At 36.9% G+C, this 22,987-nt stretch overlaps 1 long non-coding RNA gene and 1 pseudogene across 2 annotated transcripts; one reads left to right on the top strand and one right to left on the bottom strand.

Annotated features, from left to right (window-relative positions):
• The window catches only part of LOC126606623 (late embryogenesis abundant protein D-34-like), a 40,122-nt pseudogene that overhangs the window by 11,470 nt on the left and 5,665 nt on the right, over positions 1–22,987 (top strand).
• Positions 1,785–21,772, bottom strand: LOC126606624 (uncharacterized). 2 transcript variants are annotated; one of them, XR_007617277.1, is made up of 4 exons: positions 21,593–21,772; positions 20,164–20,221; positions 2,530–3,095; positions 1,785–2,018 (listed from the first exon to the last, which is right to left on the bottom strand). It is a non-coding gene; the product is annotated as an uncharacterized LOC126606624 (long non-coding RNA). The 2 variants fall into 2 exon arrangements; XR_007617276.1 differs by lacking the exon at positions 1,785–2,018 and having other exon boundaries at positions 2,481–3,095.

Genomic DNA, 22,987 nt, shown 5'->3' with positions numbered 1-22,987 from the left:
TCTTTCCTCTTTCCAACATGGGCCCAGGCATAAGAGCCTAGACCTAGCGCTCTTTGCGCTTCAATCAGCTCGGCACAAGCTAAGCCGTACCTGGCCCAGCCAGCCGCAGCCGTACCAAGTCGACAATAGTAAGCCACCCACAATAGCAATGCCGTGGCCCTTTCCAACCATTTTTTCACACATCCTCAACCCTCTTAGAGTGAAATTTCAAGCCCCAAGGCTCCAAAAAATTAAGAAAACAAGGAAAATTAATTTTTTTCTTACTTTGGTACGGCATGAAGATGAAGAAAGCAACGAAAGATGGTCCTTTGCCCGAGAAAGTGTAGAAGAATGCTAGGGGGAACAAATATCCTCTAGCTTTCTCTCTCTTGAAGGGTAGAATAAATTGCTCTCTGAAGTTGATTTAATCATCTACTTAAGGTAGACTTAAATAGACTTTGGAAGTGACTTATTTCCCTTTCTTAGAAGGATCTAATTTCCAATTAATGTGGGAATCTACATTAAAATAGGAAACAATATTATGTTTTTTAAAGCAAGGGAAGATCTCTACACCTGTTTTCATTTCCTGCAAGCAGCCCAAATGGTGTGGGGGCATTTGTGGAGCAAAAAATAATCAAAAAAAATTATGGAGGTGACACGTGGACTTTTGAAAAGGACAAAATTACCCTCGAGGCCACCAGGTTTCCCATACGTATGCAACAGACAATAACAACTCAATCAATCCATTAGTCAAAGGTCATCAAAATGGTTTTTATTCAAAACCCTTTCATCACTCCTCATCAAATCCTCACTCAAAAGCTAACTCCCATTTTTCCTATTCAATTTGGGATTAATTGCCAAGTTAATTGCAAGATATTATGTAATATCTTGCAATTGCACTCACAATTTGATCATATGTGGCCGGCCCCTATTCTCTAAATAGGGCCGGTCACTCCCCTATAAATAGCCATGTTTTCCCACTAAAGGGCTAAGCCATTCTCTACCCAAAAATTCCCAAACATATTCTCTTTCAAATTCTAACTTTGGCATTGAAGATTCTTTGGCCAAAGCCCCCCCCCCCCAATTTCATCGTGGGCGTGTGAGACTTTTGGCCATAATCTTAGGTGTTATTATTTTGCAGGTGCATTTTCGTCAAAGGAGAAAATGGCGGAAATTTGCATCCACAATACCCATTTATCAAGAAGTCCACCTTTGTAAGTAGAGGAGATTAGCAACGTGAGAAACCCTTTCAACTCAACAAACAACTCTAAATGCTCTATGTGGAGAAACGTCGCTCTATGCGGAACTTTCTCACAACTCTGAGAAAAATATTAACTATTATAACCCTCTCGTCAACACATCTTCAGTTTGGATAAATAAACAACACTATGTTGACACTACAAGAAAACAGGGCTTATGTGACCACAAATATTCATGACAAAAAATAAAAATGTGTCACATTTGATAATATGTGACGCGTTTACAGCATCAATGCGAGTGTCACCTATGATGCGTCACGGAAAGTATAAGTGACGAATTTTAAAAGTGCCACATATTTTTAGTATATGTGACACTGCTTTCATCACTTAATATTGGTTTAAATTTGCGAAAATAGGAGATTGTGACGGATAAGGCGTCACAAAAGAATAAATTATGTGACCTATATAATTTGTCACGTATGAAATAGATAAGTGATGCCGAAAGTGTCACATTTTTCTTCCATTTGTGGATAGCCTGGGTCACTTATGTCAAAATAAAATATCTATTTTGGAAATATATGTGATAAACCAATACATATTCCCTGTTTATAATTTGATATGACAATTCGTTATGTATAAAAAAGAATAAATTATGTGACCTTTATAATTCGTCACGTATGAAATAGATAAGTGACACTGAAAGCGTCACATTTTTCTTCCATTTATGGCATAGCCTGGGTCCCTTATGTCAATCCTAGCATGTTGGATGAATGTCCTTGCCCCTCCCTTGTGATGATAGTTTTGTCTCTTTCGATTATCAACATTTTTCTTGGAAACATCCTACATTAGAATGCCATTATGAGGACTACTTGTAGCAACATTATACATAAGAAGAAAATGAAACACCTTGAATCCATGAGTGGTTCTAAAGTATTTATCATCACATCACACTTTTGGTCAGGTTCACGAATATATGGCATGATTTGCAATGTGTAAAATATTGATCTCAAATTGACATGGAGTTGAAAAGTCATTGAAATTACTGAAAAGGCTCATAATATTCATGGGTCACTTTCTAAGTACGTTAAAAGAATTTAATTACCACAGTGTGAATTTGAGGTAGTGGATTTCTTTTGTTTTTATTATTTTGTTTACATTTCTAAGAAGCTCATGTGTTGATCTTTTTTAATATAGTAAGAAATCATATTGTAGACTATGGTTTGTAGGAAAACAAATTAACAAAAAATAAAGAAAATGTTCTACATAAACATTCCAAAACGCATAAATAAGAAACATGGCAAAGTGCTACAGCAAGATAGCATAAATAAGAAAATGTTCTACAGAAACATACCAAAAATACTTCACTAGTGTAAATATTATCACACAGCCAGTGCCAATGACTCACTGGTCTCTCATTCCATAGTGACTTCTCAGGCAGCTTAGCTCGTCTTCTCGCAAGTGTTTCACATGATAAGTAGTGCTCATGCAACTGAAACCTAAACTGGGGGTACAACTTCCTCATCTTCTTATTCACATAAGAAAGAATCTTCAAATTGCACAAGTCTACCTTAAACAGTATTTAAAATCAAAATAAAATATATATAGATGAGTGGTTGAAATTATTGTGACTAAGTTGAAGTAAAGTCAAACTCTCTAGCAATGACTCCTGCAATTTTTCCTTAACCATAGTTGGAACCTTCATCAATCTCTTGTAATACACCGGTGCATCACTTCGAACAAGAATCCCTATTTCAGAAGTGAAAAAAGCTAACAGACCTGCATCAATTGGTACTTGCTGCTTCAAATCAAAGATGACAGGCATCTTCTTCCTGTTATTGGCCTCTAAAATATCAGGGAGACATTTCCCAGATGACTTTCCACGTGTCTTTTTTTTAGCAAAAAAATCAAACTCTGTTTCTGGAAACGAAAAACAAATATTTATAAAGTGTTGTCATGAAAAGTGTAGATTTTATGGTTTAAAGTTTCAATGTATATATCATGTATGTATTGTACAAGAGTGAGACCGGGTATATATGAGAAGAGAGAGGGAAAAGAGATGGGAAGGATGGCTACAACAAGCAGCTGACAAGAAAGAAGAAGACATGTTGCCTACCTAATCTAAACGTTACACAAAGACATTACCCCAATCAGTCTTCTCCCTTAAATCAAGGGAAAGGTGATTTACATACCCTTGCCCTAAAGATTACAATGAGCCTTACCCTAGAGATTTACCCTAGGGATCACCTTGGTAGAAGACTTGAAAGTCATGAGTGGGTATTCCATATGCAGCATCAGTCATATATGCAGTATCACAACAAAAAGACATAAGAATCATTGTACAGTTGTATATATCACGTACAACTGTACAATCAAATATAACTCATCTTGACTATTTTTCGCATATATAACTCATCTTGAGAAATAAAATTGGCCTTAATGCATTACGTATGCCTTACAACATTTGACCTATTCCTTTCTCTGAGACAGGTTAGAGTCTATATGGAGAAGGCAACTGGTCACGTATATGCAATGAAGAAGCTTAAGAAATCAGAGATGTTTCGGAGAGCCCAAGTATACATTTTTTCATACCTTTTTTTAATCTAATTTAATTTTTCTTCCCTAAGCTTCATACAATTGGTGTTTTTTCTGTTTAGGTGGAACATGTGAAAGCTGAGAGGAATCTACTTGTTGAGGTTGACAATAATTGTATCGACAAGCTCTATTGTTTATTCCAGGATGAAGAGTACTTGTATCTAATTACGGAATATCTTCTTGGTGGGGATATGATGACTTTATTAATGCACAAGGATACATTGACAGAAGATGAAGCTAGATTTTATATTGGGGAAACCGTCCTAGCTATTGAGTCCATTCATAAATATAATTACATCCATAGGTACAGTGATGTTAGTTTGATTATTTGATTGTATACTTGTGCATGATATATACATATGTAGATGCCCTGTTATCTAATTCTTATGTCTTATCATGATGAATAATTGTACAGTTGTACATGATATATACATATGTGGATGCCCTGTTATCTAATTCAAAGGAACATTACTTTGACCAGATTTACAACATTATTACTATAATAAATATTTATAAAGTGTTGTCATTTAGAATTTTAATACCTGGATTATTGTTTGCTAGTTCTTCAGGTGATTGTGATGGTGATGAGGGTCGTGGTGGTGGTGGTGGAGCTGGTGGTACATGTGTATTATTTGGAGGAGGAGGTGTACGATCCCTTACCATTTTACCCTCTTTCCTCACTGCATTGGAGCTGATAATGCAGATAGTCGAACAACAAATACATTACTTTGGCAAGTTTTGTGACAACTTTACTAAGATAAGTATTTATAAAGAGTTTTCATTTAGTATTTTTATACCTGGGTTATTGTTTACTAGTTCTTCAGGTGATGGTGATGGTAGTAGTGGTGGTGGAGCTGGTGGTACAGGTGCATCATTTGGAGGAGGTGGTGTGCGATCCTTCACCATTTTCACCCTCTTTCCTCACTGCATTGGAGCTGATAATGTAGATAGTCGAACAAAAAATACATTACTTTGGCAAGATTTGTGACAACTTTACTAAGATAAATATTTACAAAGAGTTGTCATTTAGTATTTTTATACTTGGGTTATTGTTTGCTAGTTCTTTAGGTGACTGTGACATGGTGGTGGTGGAACTGGTTGTTTCACCATCTTCATTGTTTCCAAATAACAAGTCCTCATCATCCTCTTCCTCATCTTCCTCATCTTTCTCCCATTCCTCCTCCTTATCTGTCTCTGCCTTCACCTTATCCATTTGTTGCCCCATTACACCAAGCATTCTTTGAATTTCTTCGTCAACATCAATTGATTTTGGATCAATGTCTTCTCTACATAATGATATAGTACCTTCTTCATTGTCATCTTGAAATGGCCGTATTGAATTATCACTTTCATGCTCATACTCATCATCATCTTCGTCATTTTCATCATCATTATCATCATCTTTCTCAAGAACATCCCAAACATGCCTATGTTGAATCTTCTGCACAACTTTCCAAGGATGACCCAACTTTAAATCGTCAATATAAAATACTTGTTGTGCTTGTGTAGCTAACACATATGGGTCACTATCATACCACCGATTATTTACATTCACTGATGTAAAATGAAAATCTTGAATGATATTTTTTCCTTTGGTATCCGTATTGTACCAATGACATTTGAAAAGAATTACCTTAAAACCTCTTGTAAATTGAACTTTAATGACATTAACTATGCTGCCATAAAAGTTACACGGTTCACCATTATATGATCCATACGTCATTACCCCACTATTTTGTGTTGTGCGGTTTTGATCAACAAGTACGACCAAATATTGAATGTTGTTCACAATACACCCTGTGTATTGGATAGTGCGTCGATCAGGACATTGGCCTAATGAAATTTTTTTTTTACTTACCAATCTAGGTTCTTGAAAATATAATGACCTGACTTGCTGCCTAAATCATTCAGGAAACAACTGTCTATGCCTATGTTCTACATTAGCATGATTCCGTCTTTCCAAAAGTTGGATATGCTCACTACATGAATATAAAAAATATTAGTGATAAGCTCATATTTATATATATTTTACATAAAATTCACTTGTCTTTTCGTAGTTAGTTCCTTATATTTTTGAGCTATTTACTATGTTTTTGTGTTTTGTGTGATTTATCAAGCAAAGAAAAGAAAAGTAGCACAAGTGAGATATTAAGTAACAAATTCGTCAAAACTGCCAGTGCAGATTAGCTGACTTTGGAAGCATGTTACGAACAGCTCAGAATGAATAAGAAAATGAGCCTTATATGCTTGGAAAGCTACAGATGTCTATTTTCTGGAGCAATTCACGGATTGGTAATATCATGTTTCTAGAAGACGTTATGGGCATTGTAACACTGAAAGGTTCAAAAAAGGGCTAAGCAAATTTGGCTAATAAAATGAGAAAGTAAAGGCACTTGTTTGGTGTTTTGCTTTGTCATCAACACTCAACAGCAAATGGGGTTATGATTGCACTCATTTGGATTTGGAGCAAGTGGAAATGCACAGCTAGAAAGAGAAGGCATGGTACATGCAAAAGAGAGGCATGGTACATGCAAAAGAGAAACATGGACAGCTACACACATGCAAACTGCACAGTATGGATGGCTTGGCATGGGCAGAAAGTGGGTGGATTGTTGGCTGAAATAATGAAGAACATGTGTGTGCAAATGCAAAGGGAAAACACACACACATGGGCAAAGGAAAGACACACACATGGGCAGAAAATGGGTTGATTTGTGGCTGAAATGATGAAGAACATGTGTGTAAATGTAAAGGAGAAACATGGCAGAAAATGTGTTTGTTTTGTGGCTGAAATTATGGAGGTCATGTGTGCGCAAATGTAAAGGGAAACATGGACATCACACACCCATACAAACTGCACATGCAAGGAATTGAAGTGGTCCTCTCCTTAGCCTATAAATACATCCACCATTCCCCTTCCTAAGAACAATCTTGATCCATCAAAAGAGCTCAATTCCATTCCATCCATACATCCATAAATCCCACATTTCACAAACACAAATACATTTTCCTTCCCTTGGCCGAGACATTCACCAATCCTAAATATATTCCTAACCTTTCCATATATCCATACACATCCTAGACACTTGTGCCGCAACAAAGAGAAGAAGGAGGACACTTGGACGTGCTTGCCATTCAAGTTGGATTGTTGGAGCGTTTTTAGGTGTTTTCATTCTTTTATTTGCAATGTCTAAATTTGTTTATCTTTGCTTTATGAGTATGAGGAACTAAACCCCCCTTAGCTAGGGGGAATTCGAAACCATGTTCATGCTTGCAATATGATTTGATTACTTTCAGTTGTGATTCATAAGTTGTGAATTCAATTTACTTATCCATTTGAATTAAAACTGATTTGTGTATGTTGGTTGAGAGTGCACGCTTAATTTTCATGCATAAATCTGATGCTAGGATATAAGGGAGTTTCACCTAATCGTTATGAACTTATATTCACAAGTAGTGAAGGTTGCTCGTCACAACCGTGTTAAGTAAATTCTTGGCATAAGTTTCATGCAATTCATAGTTACAAGTGTTTCGTCAATGCTTATGATTTTCATAGAACTTAATGATTCTTGCCTGTATCTTTATTATGCAATTCATGTAGGGAACTTGTGGGGAATGCTTTGGGTTGTTGTATGCAATCATCCAATTCAATGAAATTAGGAAAATCTGAGGGTTAATTAGTGCAATTCACAGTTAATCTGGGGCATTGAGAATTCGTAGTTTATTGAAAAGCAACCGGAAATCGTTTTGTTTGCAAGTGTGTCATGTGTGGAGAAGAACCTCCTAGCTAGCCTTCCATCCATTTAATTTACTCAAATTCGTGCAGATTTCATTAGTTCTTTAATTTACTTGTTTTGTTTTCAAATTCATCAAAACCAAAACCCCTTTTACCTTGTTGAGTCATATTAGTTAGAAACTGATTTAGTTTGTGCTTTTAAGTATTTCGAACCAAGTGGAAACCAAAATTCTTCCAAAAGTGTGTTTAGAGTCCAAATCTGCCCAATTTGTGTTTTTAGGTAGATTTGAGTGTTTTTAGCTTGTTTTGAGTTCTTTGAGTTTGTTTTGAATTCTTTGAGTCTAGTTTAGTGTTTTAAACTTAATTTTACGTTTTTAAGTCAGTTTCAAGTGTTTTAGCAATCCCTCATAATCCCCGGCCTAGAACGATCCTTACTTACATTCTTTACTACAATTGACAACAAGAGGGTTTAATTTGTGTGTTAAGAAAATTTTCGCATCAAATTTTTGGCGCCGTTGCTAGAGATTAGCAATTTTGCTAATCCCTTGTTATTTCTTTTTGTTTATTTTCATGTGTTTTTGTTCCTAGTTGATGACTTTACTTGTTTTCTTGTTTTAGGTGGTTTATGACTCGAAGTTCTCAACCTATTCATTAGTACATTCGTGACTTTGACGACGATTTTGAACGAACTTTGAGACGAGCAAGGAATCAACAAGAACCCTAACCATATCAACCTACACCAGATCTTGGAGAAGACAAAGTAGAAGAGTAAGAGGAGCCCACGACACAGGTTGTAGAGGAAGATCCCAACATGGTAGCAGACAATCGAACAATCAAGGAGCTTTCCGCTTCAGGATTGGACAATGCCGCTCCCCTATGCATCCAATACCCCATGGCTGCCCTGGGGAAGACGGACGAGTCGAATTAAAATCAAGTTTGTTGCATCACATTCCAAAGTTCCACGGGATATCCATGGAAGATCCTAATAAACACTTGAAGGAGTTTGAGGTTGTTTGCTCGAGCATGACCCCTGTGAACATTGATGGGAGCATTCTAAAAATGAAGGCTTTTCCCTTTTCTCTCTTAGAAAAGGCTAAAGATTGGTTGTATGAGCTAGCTCTCGGAACTGTCACATCATGGGAGAGTATGAAACGGGCATTTTTGGAGAAGTTTTTCCCAACCTCTCGAGTCATTTTACTACGCAAAAGGATTAGTGGCATTCAGCAAAACCAAGGTGAATCTTTTCCCACTTACTATGAGCGTTTTAAAACCCTTGTTGCTTCATGTCCACAACACCAGAAGAAAGAGAAGCTCATTCTTCAATATTTCTACGAAGGGTTTCTACCAATTGAACGCCAAATGCTAGACGCCTCAGCGGAAGGAGCTTTGGTGGACAAAACACCCATGGCTGCCAAGACTTTAATTGCTAACCGAGCATTGAATGCTCAACAATATAAAGGCGTTGGTCAAAGGGACACCCTACAGCAGCAAGTGAATGAGGTAAGTTTCACATCCAACATTCAATCGCAATTAGCTAATCTTACTTCCATTGTGTCTCAGATGGCCGAAGGAATGAGGATGAAAGAACCAAGTGTATGTGGTGTGTGTTCTATCCAAGGACATGCCTTTGAAAAGTGCCCGTAATTGATTGAAAATGGTGGATGGGAAAGTGCCAATGAAATTGGATTTCAAGGCCAAAACCAGCCAATGAACGATCCATATTCTAATATGTACAATCCAGGTTGGAGAGACCATCCAAATTTCAGGTGGAGGAAGCCCCAACAACCCCAACAACAAGGAGGCTTTAGGCAGCAACCTCCGGGCTTCTATACCAAGCAATACACACCAACACAAGCCCCACAACAACCTGCCCAAAATACCTCAGGTACATCTTTAGATAATGAGACACTTCTTAAGTTACTCACCAATTTGTCTCAGGGGCAAGAAAATCAAGCCAAAGCAATGCAAAACTATGAAAAAAGGGTGGACCAAATGGAGAAGCAAATTGGGCAAATTGCGGAGTTTGTAGGACAGTTCAAAGAGCAAGGTAAGTTGCCTAGTTCAACCGTTGTCAACCCGAAGGGAGGATTTGAATCTGCAAACGCCATAAGTTTGCGAAATGGAAAATAAGTTGGATCTGATCCTCAACCGTCTAATTCACGTTCCAATGAGGTTGAAGAGTTGATAATTGAAGAGGAGGAGCAAAGCACCCCCACGAAAAGGGTGGAAACACCTTTGCCGCAGGCTCCAAAAGCTCATAAACCATCCAATTCGGCCAACAAAGGTAAGGAAGTTCCAATTTTGATTAATTCTAATGTTGTTCCTCCAAATGTACCCTTTCCTCGTAGGTTCATGCAATCAAAGAAGGAACAGGCTGAAAAGGATATATTGGAAACGTTTAGAAAAGTTCAAGTTAATAGACCACTTTTGGATGCAATTAAGCAAGTTCCAAAGTATGCCAAGTTTTTAAAAGAACTTTGCACAACTAAGAAGAGAATTTCGAGCAAGGAGGTTGTCAAGGTAAGTGAATATGTCTCAGCTATTGTACAACGTAAACTGCCCACTAAATGCAAGGATCCGGGAAGTTTTACCATTCCTTGTGTAATTGGTAATACTCGTTTTGAATCGGCCATGTTAGACTTAGGTGCATCTATAAATATCATGTCTTATTCAATCTATGCATCTATGCACTTAGGCGAATTGAAAAATGATGGTGTGATTATACAATTGGCCGATCGTTCTAATGCCTATCCAAATGGAGTTTTGGAAGATGTTTTAGTGCAGGTCAATCACTTAATCTTTCCGGCAGATTTCTACGTGCTTGAAATGGACGAGTCGGACCACTCCCCTACATTGCCCATCCTCCTTGAACGACCATTCATGAAAACAGCTCAAACCAAGATTGATGTAGCCAAAGGATCAGTAACTATGGCATTTGGTGGTGATATGATTAGCTTTAATATTCCTGAATCTGTTGAGAATACTAACGATGTTCGTTTTTGTTGTGCCATTGATGTGATTGAAAATATAGGGCAGAAACGTTCAACACTAATAAAAAAGAAAGTACCTCGAACCACCATCGAAGAGGAAATTGGAGTGAACAATAAGGAATGCACGACCACACCTCTCAAAACCCCAATTCTGACCGAGAGCAATCCTTTTGCATTTGTTGATAGTGCTGCCACTTCATTGCAGCACATTGGTATGTCACCTAACCCAATTTTAATTCCCATTTCAACTAATAGGTTGTTACCTTCTATGGTGCAGGTACCTAATCGAATGCAAGGTAGTAAGAAAGGTTACATCGATTGTTGGAAGCAACACACCAAAATCAGGAAGGACTACTATCCCGTTCCGTTCAAGGATTCAATGTGTGAGCACTTTGAGGAACATGTCGTGGAGAATGTACCCCTCCATGCCTTGGGCCCTGTACAAGCTTAAATTCAGGTATCGTCCGGCTGGAAGATGTTAAAGTAAGCGCTTCTTGGGAGGCAACCCATGTATTCAAATAAGGAAGATTTTTGAACGCTCCATAATCAGTTTTGCATTTCTAAAAACCTTCCCTTTTCTGTAGTTTTATTTTTCCATGATTGTCATTTTTATTTTTTGCTTGTTTAATTGTTTTTGGTGTGGGTTTATTTTTGAAACACTGACAGTTATGCAAGGTATTTTTACATTCATAAAAAAGAAAGGAACATTAAGCAAATAAATACAAGAGGGAGCATTCACAAAGGCTGCTTAGGAGAAGTCTCAGTAGTCGGCGGAGCCTCAGCGGTTGGCGGAGCCCCAGAAGGAAGAGGCATCAGAGGTTGATCATTTGGAGCTTCATTATGCGGTACAGCCCCAGAAGACGAAGGCAAATGTTGTTGGAACAAACCCATAAACCTCTGATGATCAAGTAAAATTTGACCATCAGATTCCTGCATCTGGTCAATCTTCCTCTTCATGTTTGTAGCATAGTTATGTGCGAGCCTATGCAACTGTTTATTCTCATGTTGAAGCCCTCTAATCTCCTATTTGAGACTCATCACTTCAGCCGCCAATGATTCAACTTGACGGGTTCGAGCAAATAGGCATTGGGCCATATTGGACACAGAACCGGCACACTGCACACTGAAAGCCAGAGAATCCTTAACAACCAGCTCATTAGACCATTTTGAAAGTAGTCTGTTATCTTTAGGAGTGACAAGGTTCCGGGCCACCACCGCAGCAGTCATGTCATTCTTCATCATCAAATCCCCAACGATAAGAGGACCAGTAGGGGATATGAAGGATGAGCGTCATATGTTGTTTGGAGAAGGCATGGCAGCCTCTTCACCAAGGTTCAAGTCAAAACAACGGTCGAAAGGGCCAGACATTTTCAAAGGTGTTGAAGAAAGAAGAGGTTGGACAAGTCAAGATATTAGAAGTGCAAGAAGGGAGTTTATACAAGCGCAAATTCAAGTGTGCTTTGAAATGAACTACGTACCTCTATAAAAATCAATACTCGACGGGATTTTAGATATCGAAGAGGCGAGCTCAGAATGCAAAGAGGCCAATTCAAAAATCGAAGAGGCGCTAGCTTTTTCAAAAGTTGGGCTTGCTCAGAAACCACGGGCCATCCGCTATTCCAGATTTGTCCGCACTCGTCACATGCAACCTCTGCACTTGACGGAGCTCAGAACTCGAAGAAGCAAGCTCAGAAATCGGAGAGCCATCTGATTTTCCAGACGTGTCAGCATCTCTCACATGCATGCTCAGCTTTGCGGAAATCACAGGCAGTTTGTTGAAGCGCCGATTCCAGATATCGAAGAGGCATCTGCTTTATTCGGAAATCACATGCACGCTCAACTTTGCGAAAATCACGGGCAATCTGTCAAATATTTTTGGTGAAGTAGAAAGCCGTGAACTTTACTGTTCAATCATCCAACGGTTGCCGACAAGAGTGAAAGAATAGTACCGGTTATTATTTCCTATAAATGTTGACCTTTACCCTCCATAGCAAGGCAGGCATACATAACCTTCCGTCATCTCCGAGAATGCCTTCCCAACGAAGCCTCTCGAGTCACTCAGTGTTCCTTATTCCTTGGGGTACCTCTGCAAACAACTCATCTAAAGCAAAAGTATTTCATATCATGAAGGTTGAAAGCAAGAGTATCTCATATCATGCTTTCTCCCTGTCCTTCTCCTTGTCGTTGTTTTCATCTATGGGACAAGGAAAAAGAGAGCAATCAACCAGCACTTGGTGTCAATCTTCCGATCTGGAACCGACTGCCTGGAATCCCTTCCTGATTACTTACCTAGCCCTGCTCTCGAGTACTCATCTTCAACATCTTATGCTTCCTCTTCATCTACCACATCTGCCTGGGGAATAGATAAGGGAAGTGAAAATGATACCTCAAAGCATGTGGAGACAAGGTACTAATTCATCTTCAGCTAGGGACAAGGAGAAAGAAAGCAAGAGGTGGGCACTTGGAAAGATTGAAGAAAGAAACAGACCAACACCTCTACCTCGTGCCTGCCCGTCGTGCAGAAGAAACAAGCAGAGAAGAATGCAGACTGCACAATCAAATCAACCCAGCAGAAGGAGTTTGATTTGAAGCCAAGGAACTCTCATATTCCTCGCTCAGAATTCCAAACTAGTTCGAGATCAAAGCTGTGGAAAGATAACAAGATCATCTATCTCCAAAACCAAATTTGCGTTCTTAAACTCTACTTTGTCTAATTTTTACTTTGCCATACTTGTCATGTTTATTCGTTATTTGTTTGTGTGAGTTTATGCTTGAAACATTGAGGATACTGTTTGATTTAAGTGTGGGGGGGTAACCATTGTTTTGCATGAAATTGGTAGGAGTTTATCACCCATTACTTCTAGTGTTGTTCCTTGCTGTTTTAAGTGTTTTTATGCTGTTTTGGAGTGTTTCAGTGTGTTTTGACATAAAAATCCAAAAATCTCATAAAAATTTGAAAAATTGTTTTGAAAAACCCAAAAATAATTGTTTTTGTATGTTTATTTGTGTCTTAGGGTACCTTCCAACACAATGATGAGGATTTGGTTTTTAATTGCATGACTGTTAAAGAGAGTTATAAACATGGATGAAAATTTGATTTACTCTTTGGTGTATGTTTGGTTGTGGTTATAATTTATGAATTCATATGCAATCATAAAGGAAAAATCAGTTTTGTAACATGGTTGAAAGAAGGAACTCAAATGTACGCTACAACCTTGTGAGACTTTAGCCTAAACGTTTATTTGGAGAGTTAATAATCTGTGCATCATTGTTTTCTAAAGTCGTTGCATGATCTCATTATTCTTTGCTTGGTTGCTACTTAGAAGACGTTTCATCAGTTAGTTCCAAATGCTAGAACTCATGCTATTTCATTCAAAGCATGTTATTGATTTGCATAATACATATTCAAGATGAAGTTGTGTAGTGACCACCACAGCCAAATTGCCATGCCCTATTTCATTATGTGTTTAAGTTTAACCCCGTTAAGCCTTGTGTAGCCTATGTTCTTTGTTAACCCACAATATCCTCACCTAGCCTAGATTAGGACCATCCATACCCTTGTTCTTGAAGCATAGTAAATCATAATTTAGAAGGAATTCCTTTTGTTGAACTTTTGCAGAAAAACAAGTGTGGGGGAAGTGATTCTTGTGTGTGTGTGTGTGTGCGCGCCAAAGTCCTTAATAAGGCACGGGTAGAAAAGAAAAAGAAAAAAAAACATTTGTGGAAAATAGAATGAAAAGAAGAAAAATTGTGAAAAAGAGCCCTAAGTGTTGCATGAATCTTTCCTTTGTATTTAAAAGTTGATTCTGCATTCTAAAGTGAATTCCAAAGTGTCTATTTCATTGCTTTGCTTGCTATCGCTTTAAGAACATTTGTTATTCCTATCCTTTCTTTATTAGCCAATACCCCAAGCCCCGTTACAACCCTTGACTTCTATCTTGAGTGTTATGTGTTTCAATTTGTGGAGTTTGAAATTGGTATGAGCATATGGTGTCACTGATTCTCGCATCTAAGTAGTAGCGTTCCATTCATGAGATCATATCTAAACATGCTGAATAACTCCAGAAAATTGCCCTCTTTGTTATACATATATGTGAGTGTTCGTTTTCATGTTTACATCAATCTTCTCACATATAACTAGTGTAGGGTGTGTAGTCAGAAAATGTGTGTGAAAATAGAGAATATCTTGTAAGGAATTGAGTAAATTCTCTAAGGCATGTTACTACATTCAAAACATCGTTTTAATTGGTTAAATGTGAACTAGTAAGTGGTGACTGTGATTAAGTATGTGCTTAAGTGTTAAGTTGACTAAAATCTGTGGGAATGATGATTTTTAACTTGTCATGTGCGTTGGAAATCCCTGAGGCAAACGTTGGAAGGTTTAGGTTGCGTTTTGTTTTCTTTATTTTGCTCGAGGACTAGCAAAAGCTAAGTGTGGGGGTATTTGATAAGCTCATATTTATATTTATTTTACATAAAATTCACTTGTCTTTTCTTAGTTTCTTATATTTTTGAGCTATTTACTATGTTTTTGTGTTTTGTGTGATTTATCAAGCAAAGAAAAGAAAAGTAGCACAAGTGAGATATTAAGTAACAAATTCGTCAAAACTACCTGTGCAGATTAGCTGACTTTGGAAGCATGTTACGAACAGCTCAGAATGAATGCGAAAATGAGCCTTATATGCTTGGAAAGCTACGGATGTCTATTTTCTGGAGCAATTCAGGGATTGTTAATATCATTTTTCTAGAAGAAGTTATGGGCATTGTACCACTGAAAGGTTTAGAAAAGGGCTAAGCAGATTTGGCTAATAAAATGAGAAAGTAAAGGCACTTGTTTGGTGTTTTGCTTTGTCATCAACACTTAGCAGCAAATGGGGTTATGATTGCACTCATTTGGCTTTGGAGCAAGTGGAAATGTACAGCTAGAAAGAGAAGGCATGGCACATGCAAAAGAGAAACATGGACAGCTACACACAAGCAAACTGCACAGCATGGAGGGCTTGGCATGGGCAGAAAATGGGTGGATTGTTGGCTGAAATAATGAAGAACATGTGTGTGTAAATGCAAAGGGAAAACACACACACATGGGCAAAGGAAACACACACACATGGGCAAAGGAAAGACACACACATGGGCAGAAAATGGGTTGATTTGTGGCTGAAATGATGAAGAACATGTGTGTAAATGTAAAGGAGAAACATGGCAGAAAATGTGTTTGTTTTGTGGCTGAAATGATGGAGGTCATGTGTGTGCAAATGTAAAAGGAAACATGGACATCACACACCCATACAAACTGCACATGCAAGGAATTGAAGTGGTCCTCTCCTTAGCTTATAAATACATCCACCATTCCCCTTCCTAAGAACAATCTTGATCCATCAAAAGAGCTCAATTCCATTCCATCCATACATCCATAAATCCCACATTTCACAAACATAAATACATTTTCCTTCCCTTGGCCGAGACATTCACCAATCCTAAATACATTCCTAACCTTTCCATATATCCATACACATCCTAGACACTTGTGCCGCAACAAAGAGAAGAAGGAGGACACTTGGACGTGCTTGCCATTCAAGTTGGATTGTTGGAGCGTTTTTAGGTGTTTTCATTCTTTTATTTGCAATGTCTAAATTTGTTTATCTTTGCTTTGTGAGTATGAGGAACTAAACCCCTCCTTAGCTAGGGGGAATTCGAAACCATGTTCATGCTTGCAATATGATTTGATTACTTTCAGTTGTGATTCATAAGTTGAGAATTCAATTTACTTATCCATTTGAATTAAAACTGATTTGTGTATGTTGGTTGAGAGTGCACGCTTAATTTTCATGCATAAATATGATGCTAGGATATAAGGGAGTTTCACCTAATCGTTATGAACTTATATTTACAAGTAGTGAAGGTTGCTCGTCATAACCGTGTTAAGTAAATTCTTGGCATAAGTTTCATGCAATTCATAGTTACAAGTGTTTCGTCAATGCTTATGTTTTTCATAGAACTTAATGATTCTTGCTTGTATCTCTATTATGCTATTCATGTAGGGAACTTGTGGAGAATGCTTTGGGTTGTTGTATGCAATCATCCAATTCAATGAAATTAAGAAAATCTGAGGGTTAATTAGTGCAATTCACAGTTAATCTAAGGCGTTTAGAATTCGTAGTTTATTGAAAAGCAACTGCAAATCATTTTGTTTGCAAGTGTGTCATGTGTGGAGAAGAACCTCCTAGCTAGCCTTCCATCCATTCAATTTACTCAAATTCATGCAGATTTCATTAGTTCTTTAATTTACTTGTTTTGTTTTCAAATTCATCAAACCCAAAACCCCTTTACCTTGTTGAGTCATAGTAGTTAGAAACTGATTTAGTTTGTGCTTTTAAGTATTTTGAACCAAGTTGAAACCAAAATTCTTCGAAAAGTGTGTTTAGAGTCCAAATCTGCCCAGTTTGTGTTTTTAAGCAGATTTGAGTGTTTTTAGCTTGTTTTGAGTTCTTTGAGTTTGTTTTGAATTCTTTGAGTCTAGTTTAGTGTTTTAAACTTAATTTTACGTTTTTAAGTCAGTTTCAAGTGTTTTAGCAATCCCTCCTAATCCTCGGCCTAGAACGATCCCTACTTACATTCTTTACTACAATTGACAACAAGAGGGTTTAATTTGTGTGTTAAGATAATTTTCGCATCAATTAGTTAAAATAATCGAATTACAAATTTCATAAGTGAATCTTAAACTATTAAAATCACATACTTTTTGAAGTCTTCAATTTCGTCACAACTGTCTAAGATATACCAATAAGCCATTTCTATATCTTTCCTTGAAAGTTCAACCATTACATGACCTCTAATTGGATGTGCTTTTGGAGCAAAAACTGAAAGGAGTGCATTGGTATCATCACCATCATTGTTTTTTTCTAGTCGGGTGAATTCTGTCTCAACATCACATAGATACATGGAGCAAAATGTTGAAGATTCGTATACCATGTGTGCTTCCACAATAGAGCCTTCAGGTCGAGCTTTGTTACGGACAGATTTCTTGTACGTGCCTAACAATCTAAAAGTTAAAGTATTGTTACTATGCAGAAAAACAAACTAAATTAAACTAAAGCAAACATGATGACACATTACCTTTCTACAGGATACACCCATCGACATCCAACTGATCCTGCTAATTTAGCTTCTCGTGGAAAATGCACAGTTAAATGAACCATGGGAACGAAGAAGTAGGTGGGAAGATTTTTTCTAGTTTGCACAATATGAGCACAATGTTTTCTTCCAACTTTTCAAGATCAGTAACAAAAACTGTCTTTGTACATATTTGTTGGAAGAAATTTGACAACTTAACAATTGGTTCATATATCTGCCTTTTCAAATGTTTTCAAATACCCATGGGAAATACACGTTGCATCAACACATGACAATCATGGCTTTTCAAACCCAGAACTTTTCCTTCATTTACACGCACATTTCGTGAAATACTAGATGCATAACCATCTGGAAATTTAATTGATTGCAACCATTGCAAAAAGTCTTTATGCTCGGAAGGCTTGAATACATACTGAGCTGATGGCTTATCCAATTTATTATTTTCATTCAATTCCAATTGCAAACTTTCCTTGATATTCATGTCTTTTAAATCTATCCTCGCCTTGAGTGTGTCCTTTGATTTCTCCGTATTCAACAATGTCCCAATCAAAATATCAAATATGTTCTTCTCAATGTGCATGACATCAAGATTATGCATAATCTTCAATTTCGACCAATATTCCAACTCGAAAAAAATACACTTCCTTGTCCAGTTTAATTCTTCAGCATTCTGCTTCCTCTTCTTGTCTTTATTATCATAATTCTTACCAAACATGCGAGGAACAATATAATCTAATTGATCAAGTATGTCCTCGCCTGAGAAATCTCTCGGACGATTTATCATCTCGATGACCATTAAAGAGTGCAGTATTCTTCCGCCATGAATGATTCATTGGTAAATAGCGTCGGTGTCCAATATGACAATACTTACTTCTCAGCTTGGTGTATGACCCATCCTCATTACATACTGGACATGCCAACTTACCATTTGTGCTCTAACCTGATAAATTTCCATAAGCAGGAAAATCATTGATGGTCCATATCACTGCTGCACGCAAATTAAAAGTACATGTAGCCATCTTATCATAAGTTTGAATGCCACTTTCCCATCATTCCTTAAGCTCATCTATTAATGGACTCAAATATACATCAATCTCATTTTCGGGTGCATTAGGTCCAGGAATTAACAAGGTGAGAAAAGAGAATGGCTTTTTCATACATTTCCATGGGGGCAAATTATACGAAAACAAAACAACTGGCCACATACTATATGGCTTGCTCATATCCAAAAAAGGATTAAACCCATCAGATGCAAGGCCCAATTTAACATTTCGTGGGTTTCGAGCAAAATCAAGGTACATTTTGTCAAACTTTTTCCAAGCAATAGAGTCTGCTGGATGCCTCATTGTGTTCACATCATTGACTCTTTTATCCTTGTGCCACCTCATGTCTTTGCTCATATGTCTTGACATGAACAACCTTTGCAACCTAGGTTTAAGTGGGAAATACCGCAATACTTTTCTCGGAACTTTCTTTCTTTCTTTGCTCACAAGCACTAGCCTTATACCTTGGCTCATTACACACTGGACATCTACCTTTCTTTTCATGTTCTTTATAAAACAATGCACAGTCGTAGTAACAAGCATGTATATTTTCATACCCCAATCCAAGACTTCTCAATATGTTTTGCAATCATAGAATGATTTAGGAACGTGGTTGGGTTGGGGATACATCTTCTTCATCATTACTAACATCTTATCAATTGCCCTGTCAGTCATATGGTTGTCAACTTTGTTGTGAATTAATTCCACAACGTAGGTCAAAACTGTAGATTCATTGCATCCAGGGTATAGTTCCATTTGAGCTTCATGAAGCAACTTCTCATAATTATTAAAATCTACCCTATGAGCATTAGTCACTTCACCACTCCACAATGTATCTTGATAACCCATTGTATCTTCATTATCATCATTATCATCCAATATTTGAAATGCATCATCAATCATATTGACCATGTTGCCATTAAGATTACTAGTCTGCTCGTCATTCGTAAATTCTGAAGTTTGTCCTTGCACTTGATGGATTCTCTACCCATGATATATCCATGTATCATAATTCATATCTATACCAGAATTCAACAAATGAAGATGAACATCTTCAACAGAATGAAAAAATCTGTTATGGAAAACTTTACAAGGACATGATATCTGATTATTCTGGTTCACATGGTGATAAGCAACGTCAATGAATGACTTGACCCCTTCTCTATATTCCAAACTAAGGAGATTCCAATTACAAATCCATTGTCTGTCCATGATGTCCAATTGCAATATTAACTTACTAAGACTTATTTTTTAAACACCATATGTTGTAGATTAAAATAATTTCGAGTAGCTAGATATGGAATTTACATAAATGAGGAAAATATATATTAATTTCAACAAGATAGGATACATGTCTTTCATAGGATGTGTGTGTGTATACATAAAAGCCATATGATATTATTAAAGGGACATAATTAATAAAATTTGTATCCTAAAACTCCAAATATTGTATGCATTAATAAATAAATAAAAAGTATATAGATTGGTACCTAATCGTTCTATTCTCCAAAGTATTGTAAAATGTATCTTCTCCTCCGTGCTGATTCCCTGAAAACACATAGCAAAACACACCACATATAGGTCAAGGGTTTGTTTTGTTGCTAATGAGAGAGTGAGAATTAAAATACTCTGATGGTAAAAAACAAATATGCAAAACTACACTCCTGCACTCGTGCAATCCCATGCAATCCAAGCAAATCACCAAGTACAAGAATACTCCTTACCTACCATAACTATATCATGTTATTAACCACCATTTTCCAATTTCATAGTGACCATATATCATTACAAACTGACTTTTTCTCAATTCATTGTGCCTGCTTCACAAATCAAATAAGAATCAAATTATCACTATTTATTCTTTTTTTTTCTGCTTCTTCTTCCAAGTGCAAGATAACCCCAAAGGGTTATGGGTTTGTTTTTTTTTTTTTTCTTCTACCAATTGAGGCCCTCCTTTCACCACCCCCAATGGTGGATCATCTGTTTGAACTTGAAGCCTAAATCTTCTTCATCACTTTTATTCACTCTCCTTCCGGAAGGAAGAAAGAAAAGGCATTGAGCTAATAGGCCAAATTATACTCGCTATCTTAAGAAATTTATGACATTCACATATGCCAAGTTATTGTACTTGCTTTATAAGAAAGTCTGCTAGCACTAATGAAGCATACAAGCAAATATCAAGCCTACAAGTTTGCAATGTCAAACATATAAAGCTAATGTGAAACCTACTATATTAAGCCTACAAGCCAAAACCAAGCTACAAGCAATGCATAAGATATTCCAAACGCCTGGTCCAAACAAGCCTATCATTTAGACGACGACTAAAATAAGTTGCTAGAAAAGCTACAAATGCAAGTTTGTGATGCTGTAAATGTTAAAGTCATGCGTATGCTTAAATGATAATAGTGTTCTTTTTGTTTTATATATATATATATATATATATATATATATTTCAGTTGATTATTTGAGCCATTTTCTTGTCATTGTCATAGCTTTGAGAATCAAAGCTACAGCAGCTGCAATAGTTTTGCAGCTTTCATGAAAATGTTCTGAACAAACACCATTAAGAAAATAAGGAAAATCTTCTACAATTATAGCAATCACGAGCACTACATGGAACCAACACCATCGTGAAATTTTAAGGCCCGTTACTAGACAAGATAGTGATCAAAACTATAAATATTGAAACTGATAAGGATTCGATCAAATAAGTAAAATAATAAAACTTTACAATAATCAAAGGCTAGCACTATCTTTCAACCAAAAAAGGCCAACGATATCTGATTTATGATTTGGAATTTGGGAGAATAAAATCTTGGATTTTAGGGTTACAAGTTTAGAAATTGCCATAGTTCATTCAAACAAAAGTTTAATTATGTGCATAACCTAAAACAAAATTAAGATGAGGTAAGACCTTACCCAATTGTAGCCACCAAGTTAGATGCAAGTATCTGGGTGTTGAGGAGAGTGACTCAGGGCTGTGATGCAAATTGGAGTGCAATGGGGAAAACAAGGGTGCGATTTGTGGGAGATGAAATGGAGATGGGTGGCCACCGATGATGGCAACCACCAGAGCGCAAAAGAGGGAGATGAAAGGGTGGGGCGAAAAGTGACAAAGTGAGAGTGGGTACTCTCTTTGTTTAGAAAACCAAAGGAAGGTGGACTTTGTGGAAGATTAAAAGAAGAGTAAATTGTACAAATGGTCCCTCAACTTTAATCAAATTGGAGCAATGGTCCCTCAACTAAAAATCCATTACCTTTGGTCCCTCAACTTATCAAAACGTGCAGCTATGGTCCCTCAACTAAAAATCCATTACCATTGGTCCCTGAACTTTAATTCAAGTGGAGAAATGGTCCTTTAACTTTAACCCACTTGTAGCAATGATCCTTCCAATATAACTCGTTTTGACAAATTTTTTGACATAGTTGACAAAAAGAACCATAATTATACACTTTGATGAGTTAATGAACCCTAATTATATAAATGGTCATTCCAACATAGCTTATTTTGACAAAATTTTGACAAAATTGATAAAAAGGACTATAGCTACACATTTTGATAAGTTGAGGGACCAATGGTAATGGATTTTTAGTTGAGGGACCATTGCTCCAATTTGATTAAAGTTGAGGGACCATTTGTACAATTTACTCTTAAAAGAAAGATTCAATTATTTTATTTTAAGTTAATATTTGGCTTTTATGAATAATTATATATATATATATATAATCAGTGAGGCATCATTAGCCTCACAATTGCGTATGTCATATTATTTAACATTATGTGATGCATTCTACAATTCGTCACAAATAAACTTTCATATGGGCAGTAAAATTTCCCGCCCATTTACATGTGGCGAATCTGAAAGTTATATGTGACGCATACAATCTAAAAAATCATCCTGGTCCTGCGAAAGTTTTTATGTGACGCTTTCTAAAATCTCCTCACTTATTCTCGTAATATATGACGAATTTTTGGGCGCCACTGTAAATTCCGTCACATATTCCCTGTTTTATTGTAGTGTGACAATCGGAGACATCTTCATTTTGGATAAGCAAAAACACTAGAGATGTAGAATCAGGCAATTTAGGAGCATGTTCAGTTTAGACAAGTAAACATCATTGCTTCTGGTTGGATGGTTATTGTTTTGAGTACAAAATGTCACGGGTTCAAGTCCTGTCATCCCTACCTATTATGTATCTTATGAGCAGTAACGAGGGATCAATTGATATCAATTAATAAAATTGGTGTACATAGTTAAATATATTTTTTATTTACTAATATATATATTCAAGATAAATTGGGGTTACAAAATA

This window comes from Malus sylvestris, chromosome 16 (assembly GCF_916048215.2).
Source record: "Malus sylvestris chromosome 16, drMalSylv7.2, whole genome shotgun sequence".
Classification (NCBI taxonomy): Eukaryota; Viridiplantae; Streptophyta; class Magnoliopsida; order Rosales; family Rosaceae; genus Malus; species Malus sylvestris.
Note: the sequence above shows the minus strand (reverse complement) of the source record. Positions and strands in the feature narration are given on the sequence as shown.